The sequence below is a fragment of the Ambystoma mexicanum genome, chromosome 12, assembly GCF_040938575.1.
Source record: "Ambystoma mexicanum isolate Mex_15411 chromosome 12, UKY_AmexF1_1, whole genome shotgun sequence".
Taxonomy (NCBI): domain Eukaryota; kingdom Metazoa; phylum Chordata; class Amphibia; order Caudata; family Ambystomatidae; genus Ambystoma; species Ambystoma mexicanum.
In genome coordinates, this window is record NC_090936.1 from 477,851,070 (window position 1) to 477,873,234 (window position 22,165).

Sequence of the window (22,165 nt, forward strand, 5' to 3'; positions counted from 1 at the left end):
TCAAATATGACTTGCCACTTGTTAAAGTAAAGGTCTCTTTCATAAACACTTGTTCCACAAATTAAAGCAATTGGTGTCTTTCCCAATATCTTTCTTGGTAAATCAAAAACGTCTTTCACTCTAAACACATGTTCATAAATCAAGGCAATTGGTTTGCACAGGATGTAAAGCCACTATCGGCATATCCCCTTTCTTCTTTAAATTGACTGCTTTTGGCAGGATAGCACAGCAACTAATTCTGATAATGCCACACTTGTTCTTCAAATGAAATATTGTTAACAAGTTATTTTCATTATACCTCTTTGCCACAATTATACAGTTTAGAACGACATCTTCTTTCCTGGTCCACTCGCCTGCCGGGACTAACTACTATTGGTCCCTTTCCTGGTTTACTCCCCTGCCAGGATGTAAAACTCATGCAACTATAGTTGATCTTGGGAGCCATATTTATTACAGGATTCTCCACACCAGTATCCTAAGTGATGAGGGTTGAACAACGGCTACCTCCGTTTATAGTCGCTTGACTCTTGGCAATGTGGGTTACAGGTCTACCCCCGTTGGTTTCCCATATAAGGGGTGTTGCACCCCTGTTGCCTCTGTACTAGTCCTTTGCAGCCTCTTGGCTTTTGGCAATGAGGGTTATATGTTTCTCCCAGTTGGTGTCCCAAAAAAGGGGAATTGAACCCTTTCTGTCTTAGTATTGCTCCTTCGCAGCCTCTTGGCTGTTGATAATGTGGGTTACAAGTTTCCCCCAGTTGGTGTCCCTTATAAAGGGATTTGCGCCCTCGTCTCCTTAATATTACTCCTTTGCAGACTCTTGGCTGTTGACAATGCAGGATACAAGTTTCCCCCAATTTGTGTCCCATATAAGTGAGTTGCTCCCTTGTCACCATTGCACTGCTTTACTTATTCGGTATAAAAAATTATGGGTTTCTGTAAAATGTCCAGTTGGAAGCACCCGGGTTCGCCTTTAGCATCAGGCACACCCGCCGGTCTTCTTTGGTATCTCCATTCCCCTCGCTGATGCTGTGGTGGGTCTCCTGTCTCCCGCCAGCATTTGCGTGTCTTCAGCGGTCTGCACGGTTGCTTCCCGGAGCTGCGCCATCTCCGTGGACCCTTTGCTGCCTCATGCACACCAATGTTCTGCACATCAGTTTGGGAACGCGTCTCCCTCTCGGCAGGGCTTCTCTTCGTGACACCACTTCCCACTGTGCTTACTCTTCAATGTGACTGCCCTTCACATCTCGCAATGGCCTCAGCTGACGTTCTCCCTTCATCTTCTGTGGCAGACTCCATACACTGGTCGGCCTCTGCCTCAGTTACTCCTTTAGCATCTTCTTCTGGTCTGGCATCTCCTGTCACTCATTCCTGAGTTTAAATCTTCCACTCCGGTGCGTTGGTCTACAACAACTAGACCACACATTCTGATTAAGGGCATTGTTGATCCTTACTAACTCTGGGCCCCTCTTCTTTGTCCCAGTGCCAAGGGCATTATGGGTACTGAAGTCCATTATGGTTTTGGGGGTTTGATGTTCCACCCATGGAAAGCCCCAATGCACAGGTGTCTCTGAGCACAGAGCTTACTAATGGGAACTTTGAACACTGCAATTCGGATCTTGGGAAACAAAGCCCTGCCAACATTGAAGCCCCCTGTGAAAGTATCACCAAGGTCGGGGAGCGCAAAGGGGTGTTTAAATCCAAGCCAAAGCCCACCCCATTCGGGGTTGGGGTCATGCATCAAGCCCAGTAGATTTAAAAAGGTACTAGACTAGGGGCAACCACGAGTCAAGCCAAGTGGGAAAGAAGGGGCTGGGGCAAGCCCAAAGTACAAGAATTGCTCCGAGGTGCCACAGTCTACCTCCACTGGGTACCCAAACTAGTGACAAACAAATCAGAACCAAGGGATGCCTTGCTAAATAAAAGCCTGCATTGGTTGCGAACAACAGGAGGTTGTGACTTTGTTTCCAGGGAAGCCATGGCGGGATGCCATAGAGTCCTAAGCAAAAGCCAGAACCCCTATGACATTGTCGAACTGTCTTTTTGGGACTGGAGAGTGGCTGAAGGGGTCCTGGGAAAAAGGGGGGAGAGATGGTCACACAAGAGTGGGATACTAATCAGCCTGTACCACTGCGCTGGTCTAGATGTCCTTTTTAGGCAATCACCGAGAAATACTCCCCTAACTGGTGTAAATCGTACTCCTTTGGGAAGGGGTTTAGCAGGGCATAATGTGCTAGGTTAGGACCTCTATTTAAGACGTGATCATAACAATTAGAGGATCTTTTATTTAATTCTTGAACCCCCAAGGTACACATCTTGTTCTGGTTAATGCCATTAGGTATTTGGGGATTAGGGAAATCTCCTCTTCGGAAGATTTGAATGCTGCGTCCCGCCCAGAGGAGTCACCACTTCCCCTCGATGGCTGTCTCCTTCCATGTGATCGTCCCACCTGACACCACCCCCAGGGTTAGGATCAGATACTGGCTGCCTTTCCCTGGCCAGAAGGGAGGAAACTTTAGGCTGTGGTTTAGTGATGACTATGCAGGATTCATCAAAGGAGGCAGTTGGCACCTTTCTGAGTCTACCTCTTGAAGTGAGCGTATGAGACATGTGCCATTGAATGACACCTGGGAGGAGAAGCCTGGAGACTCTAAGGGAAGCTTGTGGCATAGGCACACTCACCACATTTTATTTGGAGGGAGCCACAGAGATTTGGGGAGGTGGGTGACACATGTTGGACACATCTCGAACATGTCAGCAGCCAAACGAACCAGAGGGAATGGTGGTCTTTGCAGTCTTGCAGCTGCAGTTTCTTTGTGAACTGGGGAGGGCAGAATTGATGTAAATTGAAGGTATCATCTAAGTCTGACTTCACAGCCCACTCACAAGTCACTCTGGTGAACAAGTGTCAGTACAAGAAAACACACTGATATTGCACCATGACCATGAATATCCACCACGACCGACAGAGGAGGATGCATTTTCAGTTCTGTCCAGTATGGCAGAGGAAGAAGGGGCAGTGTGCAGATTCTATCTGTTAAAGATAGGGTACGAACAACAAATTTGCTGTCCCCTGGTGCTGGGACACACTAGGACCCTCCTCAATACTGCTTGAGGGGCTGGTAATGGCTGCATGGTTGCTAGCCCATTTCAAGGAGGCCTAGAACTCCTGTGCCTGATTCCCCTTCTTGTGCCACTGTGTAGTTTGTCATGTCGGCCATCTCTAAAGCATGACTCTTTCCATGCATGTTTGTATTCCCACAGCCCTCCACTGTGCAGAAGGCGTCATGCTCTTCCCTTATGACTGCCTTCCCTAGTGGCAGCACAAAGTAAACCCAGGACCATGTGGGCTGTGTAGGGGGTCTTCAAGTCACCTCTGCCGTTGCCTGCTCCTCCTCCCTTCCTGTCGATACATCATGTGCTGACATCAACCTAGTCCTGATGTGTGGGCCCCACTCCTCTGGGTCCCCCCCAAGATGGATGCAGTCCAAAACTCCTCCATAGTGCATATCATGGCCTCTCCCTCTTCTCACACAAGTAACATGCCCTCCTGCTTCTCCAGTGCCCAATTGTCTTCTGTGGGGTAATCCATGTGAGGCCATTGCTCCCATCTCTGTGGGGTGTCCTAACGAGGCCCAAACTGTCGGGGGGGAATCCACATGGGGCCCTGGCTTGGTGCTACTTGTTGTCACGGCTTCCTCTGATATCTCAGCTCCCATTCCTAACCCTCCCTGAATGCCTTATCATTCATCACAGACTCGGAGGGTCAGTGATGCTGTGTGGTGCGGGCTAGCGAGCTTCTGACCACAAAGAGCAGAGGGGTCCCCCCTCCTCATCCTTCATGAGGGAATGAGCCTCCTCTTCCAATGAATTTGAATCCCGGGAGGTATTGAAGAATGAAGTCTTGTCATAGTTCAATTAAAAGGTGGACCTTAACTGGGTCAGAACTCAAGACCTGAAAGTTCTTCGGAGAATACAACCCAATAAGTGGTGCTCTTCTGATAATATTGACTGTATCATTATTGGTTGCAGGTTAAGTAGCCTACCTTGGTTTTTTAACAGAATCACAAACCTGCATGTAAATGTTTCCGCCACTAAGTTAAGAATTGTAATGAACTGGCTTGTGTATTTACCCTGAAGGTGGCTCTACAATATACTCTATTTTATTTTTAGATGCTGTTTTATTGTTATGCATAATAGATTGTGCGCTCAGTCTTTGAGCTATTTATTGTCTTGTAAATGTTTGTATGTCGACACCCTTAAGCCTCAGGGTCAGTGGAGCGCGGTATAAATAAATTCAATTCAATTCAATGAGGATAAATGAAACTCCTCCCCTCCCATCCTTTTCCCCCTTAGTCCTGAACGTTGCTAGTCTGCTATGACAAATGCCCAAAATGGCAACACTGAGAACTATATGCACACCACTGAGAACCTAACGTGTGAATAGAATGTAGCTTGCGAGAACCAGGACCCAACCGCAAGTGTCAAGGATCACTATCTGGCACTGGTGTTGAAGCCCTGGCTTTTTTATTTGTATTAATAATAAACGTATGTGGGTAATACTATCTCAGAAACGGTGGACTGCTAAGTATGCCCCCCTTTTCTCAAACTCCATGCTAAAAGCAAAGTGTACACCTCTGCCCTTCTGCATCAGTATCCTGCTCTGCAGCATCTGCCATTCAGTAGCACAAAGCAGCTTCAGAGGTCACAGGTTCCCTCTTGACAGCCGGAGTGACTGCAAAGTCTCCTGAGCACAGAGGCTACTTTTAAAATAGGCACTACTCTTCTGAAACCACATTATTATGAGAGTCACTATCCTGTTGGCCATTGCAAACTTTAAAAAAAAGCCATAATTGAGTTAGGGCATGGAAGCTGTTATTTCTCATAATTATTAAAGCCACTTTGTCAAAATAGAAATGTCTGCCCTGTGAGACCAGGCGAGCCATGGACAGGCTGTGTGTATTGTTTGTAGACCGGTATTCTCTGCTGAAACCAGCAGGGCATGTGCCAGTGGGAGTTGTCTCTGTTTTGATCCTTTGTGGGGTCAAGTAACACCTCTCTCCAGGAAGGTATTTTGTCAGCAGGAGTTGTCCTGAGAAGCAGTAGTCAAAGGGCATACCCTACACAAAAGGACCAGTCTCACACCAGGGTGCTATATACCAAAGTGCCTTTGATGCTGAGAATTTGAAAAGGGGCAGGATTATTGTAGAGGGAGCTCAGCACATTTGGGGGAAGGTTCCACTAGTCTGTTTCTCTCTGTACCACTCATTCCTTTCTTTCTTGTCCACTTCCTTTAAACAAAACTCTTTGGGTATGATGCAACCAGGCAAATTACACTTGTTACAAGAGCAGGGATTGGAACGCTTCCAGCATGCTTGCTTTTGTACAATAACCTTTGGAACTTTGCCTGTAAAAGACGGGGTGTCCCACTCCTTATTGGATTCACTTTTGGACTATCCAGGACTTAAGGTTGAATGTCAAAGTGTTTTTCGGGGTTAGTTCAGGGTCCAGCTTCTTCTGTTTGTGACCTTAGTATAACACCATTGGGAAGTGTCGCGTTGGTGTGGTTAGTTGTAGGAGGAACCAGTACCCCTGCCTCCTTGGTCACTTAAAGAAAAGGTGGACCACACATTGAGTGCGCCACACGAGATCCAATATGGTTTAAAAAATGGTTTATCTTAGTAAGCAATTCAACCGAAACATAAATTGTTTAACTGTTGTGCCCAGTGCTTGGTGTGCCCATTGATTGTTAACACGTGTTTCGGCCTCTCTAGGGCCTTTTTCAAAACGAAACAAATTTGGGAAGTTTAAATCATATCCAGCAAAATATATTCAAAACAAAGTCACAGGATAATCCCTTCATGAGCTGCACAAAGCACTCCTCGCGTCGGCACTGTTAGACATTTTTTTGCCCAAATTGTTTTGTTTTGAAAAGGGCCCTAGAGAGGCCGAAATACGTGTAAATAATCAATGGGCACACCAAGCACTGTGCACAACAGTTAAACAATTTAAGGTTGAATGTATTTGCACATCTTTTGGGAGATTTGATCTTTCCCAAGTCCTCCGCCACTGATGTGAAGAATAAGTGTTCCAGGGTAGAGGCAAGCCCAGCTCCCTACCCACTACTCCCAGAGCACATTGGGGATTATTTTTACTAAGGACCATGACCTGCCACTCTGCATCAAACCTCCGTAGGCTGGGAGAGCATAATCTGAAAGGACTCAACCTGTCCTAGTGCCCTTGCAGTGGGTCTGGCAGCATCTGGAGGGCCTCATAAATCAGGATTCCTGTTTTACCGCATCCAACTGGTCAAACAGCATTTTGAACCTTTATCACTGCATTTGAACCAGAGGGACCCGCCGGTGCTGCTTCTGGGACTTCCCCGAACCTTCAAATGACTGCTGCTTTCAACCATCAAAATGGCTCACTGCTGCATTGTGTAAAGTGGGGCACTCCACCTGCTCAGCACGTACAACCTGCTTGCAACTGCGGTCAAACTCAACAAACCACCACCTCTTGAAACTCTGCATCGGATCACCAAGGTCACCGCATCACAACAGTGGGCCCCAACTCGAACCCCTGGAGCATTGCACCCATCGCCGACCTGAGCTAGTGGTTACCAGTGTCTCAAACATATTGTGAGACATCCAAATTGCACGACCTGCATGCCCCACTCTACTGCACCAAGCTCCAGCTTTGAACCATCTAAACGGTAGCTTGCTGCTCGACCCAGCATGACTTGTTGCTCCTGGTCCACCTGCACTGCAGTACAGCTGGAAGTCTGGTTCAATATTATCGAACTACTGAACATTAGATTAAGGTATTTTGAATTGACCCTGTATACCCGTTTAAACTTCCTTATTGCATTTCTTTCCTCTTTTACCTCCCCGCTGAAAGCCCCGAGTGCTGCACCTTCACATTCTACATTGCTCTGTCTTTCCTTTACAAGTGTAGGTTTTAATAGTGCTTTTATAGTAATTGTACGTTGGTGTGTTTAAAGTATATATATATATATATATATATATGTTTATAGAACATTGATTGGACATTCCTTTCATTTTGGACTGTTGTACTTTGCTGTTTACATTGCTAAGGGATCACATGCACACCCCTTCTGAGAGTATAGCCTTCCCTCAGCCCACGTTGCCACAAATGGCAAAGGAGCTATATCTCTCAGCTGTGCCAGTTTTACCTTAATGATTGGGATCACTGTTGGTTGGTAGAAGTGTGAGGGCTGAGCAAGCAATTTGGTCACTACTCATCATTGTACTCCTACGGAGCAGATACAAATTCGTCACACTCAAGTGTACAATCCTACTATCAAAGGTAGAAATAAAAAAAACTTGAAACACTGTTTGTTGTATAGGTGCCGTCCAAATATCCAATAAATAAATAAATAAATGCAGATCAATAAACACTACACTATCACTCTACCATCCTAATGCAAACCTACTACTCTGTGCAATCTACAAACAGCCACAACAAACACAGGAAGAAACTGGGAAAGTGTCAAATAAAATCTTATTTTTGCTGTTTTCAGAAGGGGGTTGGGAGGCATTTTGGTTAGGAATGTTTTATGAGGAGCCACCAAAGGAGAAAGGCACAAGAGGTAAAGGCAAACGCTTTCTTAAACACGGTGAAGCTAGCACAACACACACTGAAGAAACACTAAGACAAAGGGGCACAAAAAGTGTCTACAAAAACGCACTGAACAAAACACTTTGCTAATTAATGTTGGTAATATTTTTAACATAACTGATTTTACATTTGGTGACGTTCGTACGCCACAAAGCTTAGTACATTCTTTTTCATAAACCTTCCACCTGGAACGCATCTTAATATCATCAGTGACAATGAAAGATGCATTTCAATTGACCTTCAGTTTACTATTTGTGTGCAAACATGCAGACAAAGATGGCCCCCCATGTCACATAACACTGGTCGATCAATGATAATCCAAAATGTCCATGAGCTATTTTTGATCCACTCTGCTGCGTTCCAGGAGTGCTCTGTGATACAAGACCTGCCATATCAGCTATACCAATTCCTTCCAGTAATATAATACTGCCAACTGTTTCTTTCATACGCCAAGTCCCCTAACATATTGTTCTTCCTGGTTTGGAAATGTTTTGTTGCAAGTTTGTTATTTATGTATTTGAATGTATAAAGAGCTGTACGAGCTGTACAGAGTTAGAAAAAGCAGTAACATATATATATATATATATATGCAAAGGGAAAACATTATGATCTTACAGTCTTGACTTAAGCTCGCTAGGTGAGTTTTAGAGAAGGTGAACTGAAAAAATCAAGAGGCGAGGTTATGCATAGAGAGCAAGACTGAGAACAAGGAGATGGGGAGAGCTAGTAGAAAGAGAAGTTGAGTGGTGTGGAACAGTAAACAAAGACTAGAAGAGAGATAATAAAGCTCGAGGTCATGACACAGTTTAAAGACCATACAAAGGTAAAAAGACTGAAGGTGTTGTGGCAGGTTGGCAGAAGGAGTTGGACACTTAGAAGACATGATTCAATGTATTTGAATGAAAATTATAAGTAGAATGCCTAACTTTCCCTATCACTAACGGGAATACCTACCTATCTAAAGAAACTAAAGGTGCTTGTCCGTTTGTCATAAAGTCCAAAAGAAAATACGTCTTCCGTCCAAACAACCCAATCTGGCCCTGCCACTAATGTTAACTAACCTAAATAGACCCAGGGAATGACTTGGTTTCCCCTGGCCTCTGCTCCAGTTCATTCAATAACTCTTTGAATTATACATCTTCTTGGTAGAACAGAAAGTCCCTGCAATCAACTCTTGTAGTTCCTCAAGAACACTTTTTTTTCTCATGCTTTCTCAGGTCTCCTTTTTAGAATATCCTCCAAGGTAACCTTTTTTAATACTCAGATTTTTATTTGTAGTTTCTTCCCAAGTCTATCCTCCGGGAGTTCTTGGTCTGGGTTTTCCTCTGACCATTTCTAAGCTTCTGTCATCATCAGCAATACTCAGTCTTATAATGGCTCTGATGGTATATCCCAGCCATATTGATTCAACGCCTCTTCTAGTCTTTTCACCTCTGGGTTGAATATCTCTTTACTTGTTGGTTATACACCACTTGTGAGGACTCAGCCCTTCTCTTATAGGCTTTTCACTTTTGACTTGGCTTTGTTGAGTGTTTGATAGCTCGTCCTTTGTACTGGGATGAGGTGACAGCCTCATGTAATAACTCTCTTCCCTCTCTGTCACTCGTTATTTGTCTCTAACTCCCATCACATAACTTTAGCCCTGTTTTCTCATTTTTGTGACTGGGATGAGTTTTCTGTGAGTGATGATAATACCCACAGGTCTCCTGCTTCTCCCGGACCCCTGGGTACTTCTTACTTGGTAGGGGTTGGTGGTTGGGCTCAGCTCTCACTCTGGGCTGTTCTCTCACTCAACTTGCCGCCGTCACCTTTTCGGGTCCTCGTCGACTCCTGCTTTGCAATGGTGTTGCTAGTTGGAAGTTCACCTTGCTTCCTTCACGGGCAGTATCAGCATTGTTCTTGGTGCGTCCTGCCCACCATGTCCAGCTTGTGGTCACGCCACCACTGGGTTGCTTACTTCTCTCTTGGTTGATCCGAGACTCTACCTGCTTCTGCACATGCCACCTCTATGCCGCACTTTCTCCCTCTTCACGAGTCATGGGCTCCGCGACTAGCTTGTGCTCCACCTCCTGCCAGCGTAATGATGTCGGGGGCTTCCCTGCCCACCAGGTTCCTCTCTCCTCCTCCTCGGCACAGTTAAATATGCATCTCGCATTAAAGAGACTTTCCCCTTTTCTCGTGCTATTAGGTTTACTCTTTCATTGCCTTCAGCCAAAGACAAGGATGCTACATTCTTAGGCTTATCAGATAGTCCCATGTATGCCATTACATTTGTTGATGTAGGGAGTTACTCACAGGAACTTGAGTCCTTGTCCCCAAAGGGGGAGAATCTCCCGATGAGGTCCCTGCAGGCCTTGACCCCTGGGAAGGGTTTTGCAGAGCGGACTCACCTCCCTAGCCTCACATGGGAGGCTGCCCCTTGGGGAGAAGTCAAATACCTGTGATTTGTCACAGTGCGCAGTAAAAAGTAAGCCATTGGAGAGTCGCTATAGAAGGAGGGATGTGAGAGTAGGGGAGGAGCAAAAAAGATAAAAAATAGAATTAAATGCAGAGAAAGCATAGGCTGAAAGGCAAACAAGGCATGGGATCAACAGTCAAGATGGTAAAAGACCATGTGTAAAAATAAGAGTCTGGAGCAGAAAAAGTAAGAAAATTATTAATTGTATTGCTATTGTGAAATTGAAGGTGGCAAGCATGAGCAAGAGAAAAGCATTATAGATAAAAGAAAGCAAACAGGAAAGTCAAGAGTGTAAGTCGAAGAAGTTAGGGGATACCGTGAATAAGGGGAGGCATGGACAATCATAAGGGGAGGGTGCAGGGAAGAACACTTTCCTTTTAGATGGATGATTTGAGGTGAAGAGAACGGGCAAGCATCCAGAGATTAATAGTGGAGACAAAGTCTGAGACAGAGGTACGGAGTTGATCAGGGACGGGAAAAAAAAGTATTTGAGTAGTATATAAGTGATGCCCCCAGGTGTGTTGGTTCTGCTGGGGGAATGGGGTATAATCTGTCCTAGAGCGGCCCAGAGAGCACAGTGCCAACCACAGTGTCTATATGAGCTGTTGTGCTGACATGCAGGGTCTGAATGATGCTTATGGAGTGGAGCCGAGCGTGCACAGGGGCTTGGCGGCGTCAAGACAACAATCTGTAGAATGAGCAACTGCAGTGCACAGACTCTAAGGGAGGATAGTAGCATTCATGCTGGCCCAGCCTCTGAGAACGAGAAATTCCTATACCAGACATGTTGCCTATATTCCTTCTTCTTGTAGTACAAGCCCATATGTCTCTAGTCTCAGTAAGACCTACTTTCAGATTCTAAAAGGTTTTCTACTACGGGTTCCTGCTCTTGTTTATGGCTTCCTCTGGTTTCTTCTGGCTCACATAAATTTATGTTCCCAGGATCCCAAAGGATTTTGTATCAGCCTCCTACCAATAAGACCATGCAATTCCCTCTTGTCTTGGGGGATGGCCAAGACTATTACCAACAGGGATTTCTATACTGCCCTCTTGCTCGGGTGCTTGTTAGACTAAGGTTATTCTCATCCACAAGCCAAGTGTCAGTCTACTGAACAGGAGCCCACTACAGGCTTGGGGAGGCCCCTTTTATCCTTCTCTGGATCTCTGCCTCTTGCCGTGTTTTAGGTTGTAGCCCCGAACTGGCTATCAACAATTCCTCTCTATTTCAGGCACGCCTAGTTTTTACCAGTTCTGGGGCTATGGCCTCAAGTATGCTGATGGTAAAGCCCTTTTCCTGGATAGTCTATGGCCAGGGACCGGGCTATCACTCTCAGTAGGCTGGCTCTGGCACACTTTCCACGCTGCTTGGTTCCTTTCACAAACTGGGTTGTAGGCCCAGTAAGCCTCTGCTCATCTAATTGCTGCTGAGCGTCTTTGGTTTCTTCCTCTGGTTTTTCTCACACATTTTTATGCTCTGCAGCTTTTTTTTAATTATGCCTTAAAAGGATAGGATTATCTGGCTGATCTTAACCCTCATGCCTTGTTTTTTCCCTTCTCTTCTCAATTTCATATCTTTCACGCTCTCTACTTCTCTGTGCTTCTTAATTACTTGATTGACTTTGGGACTGTGGTGTGATGGCTTCATTGGTGCTCCCTCCATGTTAATGGCCAGCTCAAATGACATGGCGCCTGCTCAGTACATCCATCTCACACTGTGCCAGTAAATCCTCTGCCTTCACTCCCAATTAATCCCTGCAAACGTGTCCTCCTAGTGAGCAATTTTTCACCCATATGAGTGGGCTCGCATGTGCCTCATTTGTGCTGCTGGGTGCTCAGTATATTTCTGCCGCTACTGTCTGGCTGATCCGGGTCATGGGGCTATGCTGGACACAACCATAGGAAATCCCTGTGTTCCTCCAGGGGGCCACATCATGGAGTGGATGGCTCACCCTGGCCCCCAAAGTGCCATGTTCCTCCTCCACTGGTTCTATACATGGGCCCTTGTCACAGAGTTCTTTTGAAAGAATAATCAGACTAATAGAATCCTGAAAAAGAGGAAAAAGACCAGAGGGGAGAGAAGAATTGATCAGAAGAAGGGAGAGGTCAGAAAAGAGTGAAAATGAGAAATGAGAGGAACTAGCAAGGGAACAAGGGGGAGTAGTGGGGTGATCATCTTGAAGCAGGAGATTGAGAAGCAGAAGGAGGGCTAACTCAAGAGAAAGTGGGAATGGAGGGAAACTGCAAATCATGGGAAGAAGAGCGAGGGGAAGGGGAAAAGGAGGAACAAAAATAATCAATTTTGAAGACGTAAGAAGCTAATTTAGATGCTGAAAGTAAACCATTCAGGGTGGAGTCAGGAGTTTTTGGAACCAAAAGATGGTAAATAAGAGTGGCTAGGCGGTGAAGAAGGGGGTAGGTGAGAAGAAATAAGAAATTGGTAATACAGTTCTTCAGCCTGAAATAGATCAAGATCATAAGAAGACTGGGGAGAAGAACGTGCATCAAGAGCAGTGCAAGATTTCTTTCCACACCATTATAGTTTGTGGGGATAGTTGTGGGTAGACAGCCAGGAAGAATGTAACCAACATTATGCAGGCTTACATGAGGGAGCAATTGGTGAACGAGAACATGGACCTTAAAAGAGGAGGTCAAAAGAGTAGGAGCATCAGGTTGGGAAAAAGAGAAGTCTGCAAGAAGTGTGAAAGAAGGATAAACCAAGGCAAATGATGGAATGTTGAAGTGACAAAGATCAAAAGACAAAAAGGAGGAAGCATATGGTATAGTAAATGGAGAGGAAGGAATACTGCCAGAGGAAGACAGGAACAGGTGGTTGGTAGTGAGGAAAAGGACGTAGAGGAATCAACAGCATAATTAGAGGAGCAAGAAATGTAGAGTGCAGGGTGAGGATCTGAGACAAATGGAATCAATGACCGGGTGAAAAGGCGCATCAAATGAGTGGTAGATTGAAGACACCTAAAAGAAAAATGAAGAAAGCTGGTAAAGAAACAATATCATAAAAGGACGAGTGAGGACCAGGAGGGCCATATGCTATTAGGAAACAGAGGTTGCATGCAAATCTCTGCAGTGGGCACATACACCTTATTGGTTATCATAGTAGCACTGGAACGTGTAAATCTCTGCAGCAGAGCACTGAATCCGGTGAGGTGCCCTTTTGCAATTAGGGCCTAGTTCCTGCATGTTACAAACCCATCTCTATTGCATGTGCTTCATTTACACAGGATACTTGTCCACATCTAAGTATTCCACTTCCCTTATTTTCACAGGACAAACTTAGTTCCACCTCTTGGGCCAGACCTGCAAATGCAAATTCTTTTATGGAGCTATTGGACCCTCTACCCATCCCCACATTCATGACCCCCAGCATTTTCCATCCCTCTTCATGCACTGTGTAGAAGACTTCTATGTTGATGTGACCTCTCTGCTTATTACTTTGCTACTTGAAATTGATGCGTGATCTCGTGTTTGGTACTGGTGAGGGTAATGTTGAAAGAGTGATGCATTTTCAGCTTTTGAATTGTGCCAGTTTAGCCATAGCAGCCTCGGTACATGAGAGGCTTTGGGGTGACACCTGTATGTATACTGGAGAGGTGCATAACAATCACCTGTGTTCTGTGGCAAATCCAGAGAATGTGTCCCTTCTCGCCAAGGGAGACCCCCTGCCCCCCGTGAGGCTAGGGAGGTGAACCTGCTCTGAAACACCCTCCTTGGGGGTCAAAGCAAGTGGGGCCTCACTGGGAGAGAATCCTCTCTGGGGTCAAGAACTCCCTTGACCATGCCCCGTAATGGCATGTACAGGACTATCAGAGACAAAGTACATTGTGAAATCCAGAGATTTGGTTGAAGAGAAAATCACAGAAAGCCACAACGAGCAAGAAAGGGAAACTGTCTCATTAAAGAAAAATCTCTGTTTAACTGAGCCGAGTAAACTAGGAGAGGGCGGGCAGAGCAGAGGCGAGTCTGAGAGAGAGCATATGCAGGGGATGCCCCCTGACAGCATCACAGCTGAGAGAGGCACAGCAAAGGAAAGCCACGACTTTCAGAATTGGTCAGACTGTGAGACTCAAACGCTGGAAACCCAGCATCTACCTGCACTGGTGAACCGAGGAGATGGGAAGCCAAGTCCCAGTGGTGCTTTTGTCAAAATAGAAATTATATCGTGCCCCCTATTGTAATAAATATATGTATATTGGCCTACACCAAGCTGCTCGTAAGTCGCTTGCGAAAGAATCCGTGTTGCAAGGTCCTGACCTTAAAATCAATGTAAGCTGCCATTTTAGGTCAATCCGCCATTTTAGATTCACTTTGTAAAGTCACCATGTGAGTTAAAATGGTGGACGATGTCATTCCAAAATACAACATGGCCGTCCTGACCTCTGTACATAGCTAATATGTAACTTGCCTGCAGGCCACTTGTTGAGGTTGTGAACTGAGACCTTGTCCTTCGTTGACCTGTGTGTAAAGGATTACTCGTGCAATGAAACTAATCCACGAGCATACGTTGAAAACAATGGCCCTCATTACAACTCAGGCGGTAAGGGGTTTACGGCGCCGTAAACAGCGCCGACCCTTACCGCCTGAGTACGAGGTCCCTTAGCGCCATGGCGGATTTAACACCTGCTTTTAGCAGGTGTTAAAATCCATGGCGCTAAGGGACCATGGAGTTAATTACGCCACCGTAATTTACGGTGGCGTAATTAACGCCTTCCCCACTCCCATCATGCCCTATGGGGCAAAAATGGGAATGGGGAAGGGTAAATGGGGATTGGGGACTTAGCGCCCCGCCAAGGTCGGAATGGGGCGGTAAGTCCGCCAACCACCATGGCGTAAACGTAGTTTACGCCATGGTGGTAAAGTCACGGCCCAGGCGGTAACTTACCGCCTGGGTTGTAATGAGGCCCAATGTATTCAAATACTGAACATAGAACACTTGTTTAACTACATTGTACTAATGTTTGAGAAAACCTGCATGGGAAATCCCAGAATACACAGTTGCAGTATAGGCTTGTTGATATATGTATTAAAAGCAAACCAGTTATATGTGGATGTGCAAGACTTGGCATGAACCCTAGATCGGTGATGTATTAGTGGAATATTAACCTGAAGTGGGGCTGGACAAAGTGGTCAAAAAAAGTATAAAAAGCCAATGCATTATAATGTACAGAGTCTCTCACTGAACACATTGAACCACGCTGGAGTTCGTTGTGTTGTACTGAGGGCCGATAGCTATCTGATTTTTGCTCTGTTCTTATTGACTGGATTCAGTATAAAATAAAGTACTTTGTATGTTCCTTTGTAACCCGTGTTCGGTGTGTTTCTTTTTGGGGTACTCAGCCTTGATATTTTGATTTTGTTTTCACAGTTGGCTCCCGAATAGGGACCCTCAAGATTGATGCCGGATTGTTGAAGGTTGACTCAGGCTATCGGACCGGGATTGGACAGTGTGACAAAAAGGGGCCCCACTGAACGAGACGCGACACCTCAGCAGCGCTGCACGACCCAATACCTGGACGATTAGCTTGTGGTCCGAGACGGCATCTTGACGAGGGTCCACTTATCGAGGCGGGCAGATTTGCCGAAATCACCATACACGAGGTAAGATTAGTTAGGTAAGATTCTTTGAAATCTGTTCGGACCTCCTTAGGTTTGTTCAGGTGAGTCGTGACCCGACTCTTAATTCAACCCTGATAATTTGAATTTGGCGCATTGTATCTGCAGACACAATTATTGACCAGGTAACACCAATAATTTGATATGCCTGGGAAATTGTCTACCTGCTTCAGGGCGTTGTTCCGCAGCGGTAGACAATCTTTGGAATTTAGCCGTCCCACACCACAGGAGGGGTCGCCGGCATGTACTATGTACTGTAAGCATGGCATTGGAAGTATAGTATTTAATGACATTTGGCACAGACAAAGCAGACATGCCTCCGAACTTCAGTGGCCAATCAATAGTAGTTATGAAATCCCTCGTATTGAGTATTTAGAGTCAATTCTATTTAAGAAAAAGTCTAGACCTGCAGCATTTGATGTTTTGCAGAATTGGAAAAAAGAAGCGTTGCAACAACTTAAAAGTAGAGAAAAACATGCACGCCGTCATAAGACGAATGCCAAAAAAGCATTATTGTATGATCAAGATAAACATTCTGAATCGACTACGAATATGGATAGGGCTTTCTCACTTGGAATTCAAAAAATATATCCTCCCAAAGACCTCCATGCTTCCGATGAATTTATAGATAAATTGTTAAATGAACGAAGGCCTGGTGCCTCTGCGCCACCTCTGTATGTTCCTCTTCCTGCTGCTTTGCCTCTTCCTCCTGTTATTCCTGCTCTACCTGCTGTTGTTCCCGTTGCTCCTGCTCCTCCTAATGTTCCCCTTCCTCCAGCTCCTCCACCTCTTCTTATCGCACCAGTTACAGTACCTCCATTGAATTTGCCTGCTCCCTCTCTTCCAAGTGGTCCTGAGCTGCATGTAGTCGATCGAGGTGCAGGGTCAAAGGTTGTCACTCGCAATACTGTACCACAAGAGAAGAAACGTGATTTGATTGCATGGGCTAAGTATTGTATGGAAAAGGATGATCAAGCTAATGTTTTTGCCACACTTTGTAATATGAATAATTTTCCTGAGAAAAATGTTTTTATTGAAGGTTTAGGGATTCATTTGTGTGTAATGTGGGGAAAATTAAATAATACAGATCTCCCGCAAGGGTTAAGGGATCTAAATACTTTAGCATTTTCTAGAGACACTGTGGAGAAAGTAAATGAGCATGTCGAGAGGTTATTTAGGTATAGAAAGGAGTAAGAAAAGTTGCAGAATGAGGATGACGAGGAGGAAAGTATGTATGTACAGAAACGGTTCCTTCCTTGTCGTAAATCGATATCTGAGGAAGCACGAATTTGTACAAAAGGCGCACTTAGATGGATTTCGAATATGTCGATAACTCCAGTTGAAGTTTATAACACATGTAGTTAGTATATGCCAGAAATGCAGAGGAAAGTGATACAGGTAATGATAGAGTACCTACATGATGATTGTGTAAAAAGAAAGATTAGTTGTCCCGCAGAATTATTGAGTATTTACAAGAGAGCCTTTTCACTTGACACTTCTTCGACTGCTTTAGTGCTCGATTTAGCTCTGTTGCTTAGTAAGCGTTCAGAGTCACCTACTTCTCAGTTGCCTATGAGAGATGTTCCTCCGACTTTTGTCCCGAAGGTTGAGATTGCGGCCGATGCTGCACGAAATATAGTCGCTGTGAACATTCCTGCACATTATGTATCACAGTTCATTCACGCCCCGTTCTCAAGACAGGAAGTGAATACTATTAGACAATCTATTCCTGATGTTAGGAAAAATCCGACGGGATTCTATAAACAAATAGAGTCCGTCTTGCAATCCTCAGTGTTCACCTTAGGTGATATTGATTTGTTATTCCCTGTACTCCTACCCGTAGATTTGTGGAAACAAGTTAGAACTATAGACGACGTGCCAGGGTTGGGAGATACATGGGTGAATATATCTAGACTCGATGGAGAAAGGCCAGCTGGTGAAAGACGCCCTCAGGTGATATTGACTTTGCCTGATAGAATTATTGCAAAATTAAAAACTATAATTCCAGAGAAAAGAATTATTTGGGACAAACTTACTGCCTGTGTCCAAGGAAAGTCTGTGGGTGCTACCGAGTCCTTTAATCGGTTCGAACAGGTATTCTCGGATTTCAGTGGCAAGACCTAGGCACAGAGTCTGGGAAAAAAATTATTTGTGGACAGATTTGTGCGTGGATTGCTGCCTGACATCCAGTCACAAATTATGTCTTCTGAGAGCGCTTGGCAGGCGAAATCGCAATCAGAAGTACTGCACATGGCTCAGTACTACGAGAACCGTGTCAATAATGAAAAGGATAGAGTTGAAAAACTAAAAGGTGATTTGAAAACTAAAGTGCTATTGCAGTAAATTGTTATAGGCCCCAGAGGGGGTAGTTCTCAGATTAGAGGTCAGTATGTCCCGCAAGGGAATGTACCCTTGGTCCTGTGAACATTAACCAGTGCGCCTAGTGTCGTCAAGAGGGTCAGTGGCGTGCACAATGCCACGTCCTTCGACAAAGGTCGAATAACACATTCGGGAATATGGGTAGACGATCCAGAGGTCGCCCGAATATAGGGGGCCCTGGTAGAGGTCAGGATCCTCAGCAACCTTTTTCACAGGATAATCAGACTCCGAGTGTGGATACTAGGAACATATTTGATCATCCTTCCGCTGCATATTTATCTGAAGAGCTTCCTTTTGATGACATTCTGTTTTGTTAGAATTGCCCAAAGCAGGGTTTGGAAACTACACGTATTCCTGTCAATCAGAAAGGTCCCTACATTGAAATGATGGTGGGAAATAGGAAACATCAGTTTTTGATAGACTCTGGAGCACAGAAGTGTTCCATTGATCATTCACGGGTTCCAAACATTCCACTGTCAGGGCAAACCAATGTTTCTGTAGGGTTTTCTGGCACACCAGTTGTTTGTCCGGTTTCTTCGCCGGTACCTATTTCTTTGGATCCTTTTACGGACCACTGTCCATTTCTGTTGACTTTGAATTGTGGAGAGAACTTGCTGGGGTTGAATCTGTTAAAAGAATTAAATGCAGTGATAATTTGTTCTTCTGATGGAGTGCGCTTGACGATTTCACCACAGCAATTTTCTGTCTCGCAATTCTTGACTAGACCTTTGCCGCCAGAATTCATTAATGTACCAGAGAGCTTGTGGGCTGTTGACCACAATGATGTTGGTGTTTTACAGATTGAACCTGTTAAGATAGTTTTGAAACACGGAATTGAGCTGCCACGCATTCCCCAGTATAAGATTTAAGTTGAAGGCGAGCGAGCTTTGAAATGTATTGTTTCCGATTTCGTGCATCACGAGGTGACTGAAGAAATTTCAGGAAGTTTGTGTAATAGTCCAATTTTACCCGTGTACAAGAAAGGCGATAATGCATTTCCATTCCGTTTCATAATTGATTTACGTGCCATTAATAAAGTCGTCACTCCACAATTTCCAATTGTGCCTGATGTAACGACAATTTTAACCATGATTCCAGCTACAGCTACTTACTTTAGTGTTGTGGATCTAAAGAATGCTTTCTTTAGCATTCCTATAAACAAGGATAGTAGATACTTGTTCGCGTTCACCTTAGGGGGACGCTCGTTCACATTTACCTGTGCACCTCAAGGGTACACAGAGTCCTAGCATTTATAGTAGGGCTTTGAAAGAACAACTTGATACCCTTGAATTGCCCTCTACTTGTACACTGCTTCATTATGTTGATGACTTGCTCTTAGCTGCTGACTCTGAGAGAGCCTGTAAGGAGGGCACTGTGTTATTGCTTATCCATCTAGCTAAGCATGGTCACAAAGCTTTGCTTAAAATATTTCAATATTGTTGCCAGGAGGTCGCCTATTTAGGCTATCTCCTGTCAAAGGAGGGAAGAAGATTGACACCTGAAAGAATAAAACACATTTCTGGCATGTCTGTCCCAAATACACAGAAGGAAGTTAGAGCCTTGATAGGTATGGCTTCTTACTGTAGGTTGTGGATCCCACATTTTTCACTAGTGATCAAACCGATGTTGGCTTTGACAAAGAAGGGCATTTCTTCGCCATTGCCATGGAACGCAGAACACCAGCAATCGTTTGACTTGCTTAAGACTGCATTATGCTCTGCACCAGTTTTGGGCACACCAAACTATGAAAAGGCCTTTGTGTTGTTTGTGCATGAATGTGATGGATGTGCTTTGGCTGTATTAACACAGGAACATGGAGGGAAGAATAGGCCGTGCGGTTACTTTTCTTCCGCCCATGATCCTATAGCATGTGCTTTGCCAAGATGTTTGCGAGCTGTCGCTGCTGCGTCTGTAAAACAGAGTGAGGGAATGGTCCTAGGCCATGATCTAACCCTGATGGTGCCTTACTCTGTAGATGTTCAACTGAACCAAACCCAAACGCAACACCTCACTTCTGCATGGTTGACAAGATATGAATTGATCCTGTTTGCTCCTCACATTCAAATTAAGAGGTGTTGTGTTCTTAATCCGGCTGAACTCCTACCTTTCCGGCAAGATACTACTTGCGGCGATGAAGAGTCACATGATTGTCTGTATACTACCGAACAAGAAACAAAGGGTAGAATTGATTTGAAAGACACTCCTTTGGACAATCCGCAAGGAGAACAGTTTTGTGATGGCTCTTGCTTCAAACCTCCGGATGGTACATCCACAGCTGCTTATGCAATCACCACATTAAGCATGGTTGTGGAAACTAAGAGAATCACACATAATTCTGCGCAGGCCGCAGAGATTATAGCATTGACCCGAGCTTGTGAACTTTCCGAAGGGCTTGCAGTGAATATATATATACTGATAGTCAGTATGCCTTTGGGGTGGTTCACAACTTTGGGAGTCTTTGGTCAGAGAGAGGGTTCCTAACTTCACATGGCACTAAAATCCAACATGGCTCCCTAATAGTACAACTACTCTCAGCGCTTGCGCTCCCTACTCAGTTAGCAGTTATGAAATGTGCGGCACATCGAAAAATTACAGATGACATAGGGAAAGGGAATGCTTTCGCTGATCAGATAGCTAGACAAACAGCTACTGATCCCCTTAAGGAGATGTATGTTTCGAGGGAGACTGTAAATGCTTATGCAATGGATGAGGGTGTTGGGTCTGTACGGGATATCCAAGCTGATGCCACGTTAGAAGAATCCAAAAGGTGGGCTGAAGGCTTGGGGAAACTTGATGATGACGGGTGTTGGGTGGATATAGCGGAAGGGAAATGGCTACTCCCTGAGGCGTATATATTGATGATGGTCATCATGGCCCATGGTCCTATGCATGTATGTGCCCAGAAGATGACAAAAATGTAAGAGAAAGTTTGGGTAAATGACAAAATTTCGAAAAATTGCCCAGCGCTATGTCCAGGATTGCATGATTTGCCTACAACACAATGTGGGAAAGGGGACAGTAACTCCAAGGGAAAGTTTTGGGCCACCCTCTGTCCCCTTTGAAGTTATCCACTTTGACTTTATTGAAATGGAACGATGTGGCAATAAGAAATATGTGCTGGTGGTCATCTGTGCTTTTAGTAAATGGGTTGAGGCTTTCCCTGTTAAGGATGCTACAGCCATTACTACTGCAAAAACCATGTTAAGGGAATACTTCCCGCGGTTCGGGCTAACAAGAGTTATCTGGTCGGACAATGGTCCACATTTTGTCGCTGCTGTAATTCTGCAGATATGTGCGGCATTACAAATTGACAATCGGCCAGACATGCTTAGAGCAGCACACTAGTAGAAAGACACAACGGTATCATCAAGAACAAGCTTGCTAAAACGTGTGCCGGCACCAAATTAAAATGGCCGGACGCCTTACCGATCGTGTTATTATCTATGCGTACAACCCCTCAAACTAAGACTGGGTTCTCTCCATGTGAGGTGGTAATGGGGAGACCTGCCAATATTTGGAACCTTCCTTAATGCAATTAATTGAGAAATGTTGAAAATGTATTACTTTCAGATTATTGCAGCCAGTTGACTAAAAACCTGTATTTGATTTATCACCAGGTACGAGAAGCTTTACCTGTGTGATACGAGGGCCCGGGCCACAGTATACGGTCTGGGAGATGGGTGCTCATCACGGCATTTGAGTGCTCTTCCTGCCTTGCGCCTCACAGGCGTGGGCCGTTCCAAGTCCTGTTGGTCACCCAAACAGCGGTGCGGGTCTCTGGAAGAAAGAACTGGATCCACGCGTCCCACGTCAAGAAACCTCCTCACCCAGTGCCACATGTTTCAGAAGAAACAGAACCCCTCGCTAATGCTGCAACCAACGATCCCAAAGCAGTAAGTAGCACTGAGAGTGTGTCGGAGAATCTCTCTAAGCCCGTGTGGCTTGGGGAAGCCGCCATCTTGTCTCCACACTCTCCAAAAGTTTTGCATCTGGAAACTGCTTTTTCAAATTCGGCATCTTCACTTGTCTCTGACACTTTGCTTCCAACAGGAAGTGACGACATAT